Source organism: Cetorhinus maximus, chromosome 13 (assembly GCF_964194155.1).
Source record: "Cetorhinus maximus chromosome 13, sCetMax3.hap1.1, whole genome shotgun sequence".
Taxonomy (NCBI): domain Eukaryota; kingdom Metazoa; phylum Chordata; class Chondrichthyes; order Lamniformes; family Cetorhinidae; genus Cetorhinus; species Cetorhinus maximus.
Window position 1 is genome coordinate 120,454,612 of NC_135891.1, and position 6,906 is coordinate 120,461,517.

A 6,906-nucleotide genomic window follows, 5' to 3' on the forward strand; every position below is an offset into this window, starting at 1 on the left:
ACACACACTGACTCTCATTGGGGTACGGGTTCCACACACACCGACTCTCACTGGGGTGTGGGTTCCATACACACTGACTCTCATTGGGCTACCACCACAATCTTTGTGCTTGGGTATGATTCTAAACAGTGGAGGGTTTCCCGCTGACACCCACTCACTCCAGTCTTGCTAGAGCTCCCTGTTGCAACACTCAGTCAAATGCGGCCTTGACGCCTCAGGCATTCACTCTCACCTCACCCCTGGGGTTCAGCTCATTTTGTCCATGTTTGAACAAAGGTTGTAATGAGATGAGGGGCTGAGTGCCCCTGGCAGAACCCAAACTGAGCGTCAGTGGGCAGGTCATTGCTGAGTAAGTGCCACGTGACAAAACTGTCGCTCACCCCTTCCATCACTTTACTGATGATGGAGAGTAGGCTGATGGGGCGGTAATCGGCCAGGTTGGATTTCTCCCGCTCTTTGTGTACAGGACATACCTGGACAATTTTCCACATTGTTGGATAGATGCCAGTGTTGTAGCTATACTGGAACAGCCTGACTAGGGGCGTGGCTAGTTCTGGAGCACAAGTTTTCAGTACTATTGCCGGAATATTGTCAGGGCCCATAGCATTTGCAGTATCCAGTGCCTTCAGCTGTTCTTGATATCACGTGGAGTGAATCGAATTGGTTGAAGACTGGCATCTGTGATGCTGGAGACCTCTGGAGGAGGCTGAGATGGATCATCCACTCGGCCCTTCTGGCTGAAGATTGTAGCAAATGCTTCAGCCTTATCTTTTGCACTGATGTGCTGGGCTCCTCCATCATTGAGGATGGGGATATTTGTGGAGCCTCCTCCTCCTCGTTAGTTGCTTAATTGGCCACCACCACTTATGACTGGATGTGGCAGGACTGCAGAACTTACATCTTACCCATTGCTTGTGATATCATTTAAATTCCATCGCATGCTGCGCCCATTCTTTAGCATGCGCATAGTCCTGTGTTATATCCTCATCCCGGCCTCACACCATGACCCCAACCTTTCCACCTGGCCCCTATCTGCCCTCCGACCCGCCCTACAATCTCTGAGAAGAGGCGAAAAAACAGACATAGAACGCAGGGTTTCAATTCAATTTACAGGACTAAAATTTGATAGGAACAGGGCAGAAATCTGGTGAATTCAGGTGAGCAGAGCGTGTGATCGGATCTCGGCATTATTCTCCACAAAAATCCTAGGAACGGATACGTCTTGGACGTCACAAATTCATCAGTCCCAGGTTTCACGTAATATCTCTGATGTATGATTAAAAATCTCCAGGGCCTGGGGAATGTTACCTTGGAGCTTCTGTTTACATCAGCACCAGTTTAAGACAGAAAGCCCACAATCTGTCACTATGGCAACAGTGACATCATCTGACGACAACATCCTACATCGTGGGGGCGGGGGTTGGGGGAGGGCTGGAAATCCCGCTCACAGGAAGTGAAGTAAATTCAGCAGATCTCCAGCACGCTACAGCAGTGATTTAAAGCCCAGAAGCTCCCAATACCCCAGCTCTCTGCCTTCCCCACAATATTTATCAAATTGTCATCACAGAAGCCAGTGTCGCAGTATCTTTAACTTCCAATTTACAAAGGTGACGCTTTTCATGTCTATGTCTCCTCTATACGGTGATATCCCCACCCAGCCCATATTGCTGTGATAATCAGTAGGTCATGGGCTATATTGTTTTGCTTTGTGCCCGTTTTATACCCAAGGTGCAACACATAACAATGGTTATGCATTTCTCCCCATTTATCTCATTACAGTCTGCAAGATCGTGCTGTGCACAGATTGGCTGCCATACTTCCTAAAATACAACAGTGATCATGCTTCAAAATGACATCATTGGCTGTGAAGTTCTTTGGGTGGTGACAGACGCTATAGAAATACACATTTGTTGTCTAACAATCTCAACAGACCAGATCCGAATGGAGCCAGTAATGGATAGGGACCAGAAACAGGGGCATGGCACAGAGAAATCGTTCATGACTGACATTAGTATCTCACAGCTGCTGCAAAGCAAGCTATAATGTTTGCAGCTGACCATTTTTCACCTGTCAGCCTAGACAGGCTAGTGTTGGGATATTTAACTTAGGCAGGCATCACAGATGAGGCTAATCCTGCCCTAAGCTTGAGTCTGCACATTGCAGCAGGAGTTAATGGGCATTGTGATCAAGGAGCAGGAATCCTGGCCAACACCCTCCTTCACTATAGGGCTGAGGCAACTGTAACAGCACAGGTTGAGGGTTGAACTTGGAGCAGAGTGTGTGTGGTTTAGCTGAGGATTGTAATATGCAGGAGGCAAATGAATATGAGTGATAAGGATTTTTGGAAATTAACAGCTGCTGGAGACACACTTCAAGTTTTAGGAGGTGACTAAGATCTTATTGCTAAATGAACATTTAAACTCACTTCCTTTTCTGAAAAATAACTGGAACACACAGATGTAAAAAATGGGAACTTGACTCAGTTCAGTCAGAACCAAGTAACATCAGAGTAATATCAGACCCTAATATTTGAGACGTCCTGATTCAGGCAGTTGGTCCTTTCCTGCACACATCTTCACAAGCACACACAAACCAACACACTCCCTCATTCAAAGATGCACATTTTTGTATTCAAACAAATAAATACAAAAGTTTCTGCTACACGTAAAGACATTCGCTCACCCACATTTCCATGGATACACATGCTCAGATAAACTGGACACAGATAGGAAGTAGGTTCACCAGCCTCTGAAAAGACATTGAAAGCTCAGGGGCAGTCTGGGTACAGTACTGAAATGTTAACCTGTACTTTCACTCAGCCACAGAGAGCAGCACCCATCCCAATTTGGGATGAGAGAGCTGTTTCACCTCTGAGGCATTAATAGCTTTTATTCCGAAGCTTTCAGCTGTCACGTGTGTGTTCAGGCATGTGACAGTGCACTAAGTGCAAAGATGCCTTTTAATTTCTGACCACATGCTAACAGAATCTCTGTCAAAGGACAGCCCTCCCCAAACCGGTTTATCCTGTGCAGATGAAGTGAGATAAAGTGTCTGGGAGATGAAGACTGAGGTGTGGCTTTCCATTAACCACAGGCTGTTTGCAATCTTTTAGTTTCACTGAAATACATTGCAGGAATTCTAATTGTGGGAACTGTTGTCATGCTTGAAAAGAGACTATTTTTACAATGCTATGGGAAAGAGCAGCAGTGAGGCTATTTGGATAGCTCAAAGAGCCAGCACAGACACAATAGGCTCCTTCTGGGCTGTACCATTCTACACTCATTGCTCATTGTTTGCACTCTCATCTTACTGTATAACATTGGGGTACAGTACTGGTAGGGACAGGCCTGTCACTGTATAACACTAGGGTACAGTGCTGGTGGGGACAGGTCTGTCACTGTATAACACTGGGGTACAGTACTGGTGGGGACAGGTCTGTCACTGTATAACACGGACAAAAGTACTGGTGGGGACAGGTCTGTCACTGTATAACACTGGGGTACAGTGCTGGTGGGGACAGGTCTGTCACTGTATAACACTTGGGTACAGTGCTGGTGGGGACAGGTCTGTCACTGTATAACACTGGGGTACAGTGCTGGTGGGGACAGGTCTGTCACTGTATAACACTGGGGTACTGTACTGGTAGGGACAGATCTGTCACTGTATAACACTGGAGTACAGTACTGGTGGGGACAGGTCTGTCACTGTATAACACTGGGGTACTGTACTGGTAGGGACAGATCTATCACTGTATAACACTGGGGTACAGTACTGGTGGGGACAGATCTGTCACTGTATAACACTGGGGTACTATTCTGGTAGGGACAGATCTGTCACTGTATAACACTGGGGTACAGTACTGGTGGGGACAGGTCTGTCACTGTGTAACACTGGGGTACAGTACTGGTGGGGACAGGTCTGTCACTGTGTAACACTGGGGTACAGTACTGGTAGGGACAGATCTGTCACTGTATAACACTGGGGTACAGTACTGGTGGGGACAGATCTGTCACTGTATAACACTGGGGTACAGTACTGGTGGGGACAGGTCTGTCACTGTATAACACTGGGGTACTATACTGGTAGGGACAGATCTGTCACTGTATAACACTGGGGTACAGTACTGGTGGGGACAGGTCTGTCACTGTTTCACACTGGGGTACTGTACTGGTAGGGACAGGTCTGTCACTGTATAACACTGGGGTACAGTACTGGTGGGGACAGATCTGTCACTGTGTAACACTGGGGTACAGTACTGGTGGGGACAGGTCTGTCACTGTGTAACACTGGGGTACAGTACTGGTGGCGACAGGTCTCACTGTATAACACTGGGGTACGATACTGGTGGGGACAGGTCTGTCACTGTATAACACTGGGGTACAGTACTGGTGGGGACAGGTCTGTCACTGTATAACACTGGGGTACAGTACTGGTGGGGACAGGTCTGTTACTGTATAACACTGGGGTACAGTACTGGTGGGGACAGGTCTCACTGTATAACACTGGGGTACAGTACTGGTGGGGACAGGTCTCACTGTATAACACTGGGGTACAGTACTAGTGGGGACAGGTCTGTCACTGTATAACACTGGGGTACAGTACTGGTGGGGACAGGTCTGTCACTGTATAACACTGGGGTACGGTACTGGTGGGGACAGGTCTCACTGTATAACACTGGGGTACAGTACTGGTGGGAACCGATCTGTTTCAGGCATTCCCTGGGCTTTTGGCCCTAACGAGAGCCACCACACTGTTCCAAATTGGGATGGGTGCTGCACCGCAGGTTCCAGGATCAAGGAATCTTGCCACTGTTGTTAGGGTCTAATGTGCAGGAGCTATCCACCCCACCAGTGCAGAATATGTACACTTCCTACTGTGGATCCAGTGGGGTCCATGCCCCTTAGTAGGGGCATTGCCCTGCGTGGTATCCAGTATGGGACAGAGTCCAGGACTGAACAAGCTGTTCACTAGGCAGCTCAGGCCATCCTGGGGTGAGAGAGAGCTGGCTGCCTGAGAACTGGAGTCTGTCACAGAGGCTACAATAAGGTCCAATCTGGCTCAGAAAGTTCTCCCACACACCCCCCACCCCTCTCTACACAGTCACACAATGGAACACACTCAGATCCTCATTAATGGGACACACCCTACGCTGTTGGTTTGTTGATGCTGTGTTGTGTGGCAGTGCCGAGTGAGTCTGTTCCAAGAACCCCACCCTGTGGCAGTTTCTCCTTTATTGGGTGGAGCTGATAGGACAAAACTCAAAACAGGATCTGGTGAAACCTTGTACAACACAGACGCACGTGCACACAGATGTGCCCGTTTATAGATTTTGGTATGAAGTAGCATGACAAAAGCAAGTTAAAAAATAATCCACTGAACCGAGGGTGATCCAGGAATACTGTTTACAAACAGAAGCTGAAATCACTAATGTGAAACATAGGGAACAGTTGATCACAGTGACAGAGCTCTGCAGCAGTTTTCATATTGCAGCCACTCCGCTCTCTACCCAATACAGTACCTGCTCAGGCTAATCTGCAGGATCCCAAGCATTCTTAGGCTTGATTACAAGATTCCAGCGTTTGCCGTCGCTCTTTGAAATTACTTAAATTACTGAATTTTGACAACCAGTACAAGTCAGTAAACTGCAAAACTCTCAGCTACAAACAGCTCCGTGTGTGTATACCTCTCTGAAATGATCACAAAACAATATTTAAACAGTAATAGGGAGCTGCAGTCAGTCGGTAGCTCTCCTGGCTCTGAGCCATGTACAAAGGCCCGGGTTTGAGTCCCACTCCGGGACTTGTTGGCCATGAAAAGACCCAGCTAGTCCCGAGCACAGATAAACGGGGAGGGTATCCACCTGTAAAACCACTTGCAAAATCCAAAGAAAACTGATGCTTGATATGAAGGTGACCAGCCAGCATTGTGGTTTACCCCATGTAAATGGGAAAAGCGCAAAAAGGAAGTGAAAACAATTTTTAAAACAGCAACACAGAGAGTTTCCCTCTGCTCAACTCTGTGTTTTGTGTAGAATGTGGAATCATAAAAAGGCAGCTATTGCAGAGCCTGTGTTGGTTGTGATGACTTTGCGATATAATCTCGCGAGACAGAACTTTTATAGTGTGGTTGACAGGTGGGAGAGACAGTGGGGGTGACCACAGAGAATTTACGGTGGGAGTTGGGCAGCTGGGATTGTGACAATCGCTGACATGCACAGAACCCACAGGAGACAGAGAGACAGGAGATGAAAGAGAAAAAACAATAATCAATCGAGCAACATCTGAATCCAGCGCCTGAGATACAGGCTGCAGGTGAACTGTCAGCATCAGTGATCCACGCGTCATCAGGCCCTGAAACACCAACACCTCCCTCCTCGCTCTCCCTTACCAGATTCCCCTCCCAAGCTGCTAACACTGGGTCAGGAAAACTTCCCCCCCCAACCCTCCACCATCTACAGATCCTCTTTCATACCCCACAACCCCTGCAATCATTGTACTCCAAACTGTCTCACCACCTCCACACCCATCAAACAGCTATTTTGGGGAATGTGTGTGGTGTGGGGTGGGGGGGGGCAGAGGGGAGATGAAGACATAATTGAACATCCAGAATGTGGCAGCTCAACCCATGATGGAGCACTGACCAAACAGGGCTTTAATTTTTACAAAGAAAACAATTCTCACTGAACCGAGTGTAACAGCTGGTGTCTGTGCACGGGGACCTCTGCCCACGCCCCCACCCCCGGGTGAGGCAGGCACCTCGCTGCCCACGCCCCCACCCCCGGGTGAGGCAGGCACCTCACTGCCCACGCCCCCACCCCCGGGTGAGGCAGGCACCTCGCTGCCCACGCCCCCACCCCCGGGTGAGGCAGGCACCTCACTGCCCACGCCCCCACCCCCGGGTGAGGTA

At 48.6% G+C, this 6,906-nt stretch overlaps 1 protein-coding gene across 1 annotated transcript in view; it reads right to left on the reverse strand.

The window, feature by feature from the left end:
• The window catches only part of sac3d1 (SAC3 domain containing 1), a 512,754-nt gene that overhangs the window by 87,467 nt on the left and 418,381 nt on the right, over nt 1-6,906 (reverse strand). The gene's annotated exons all lie outside the window — the stretch shown is intronic.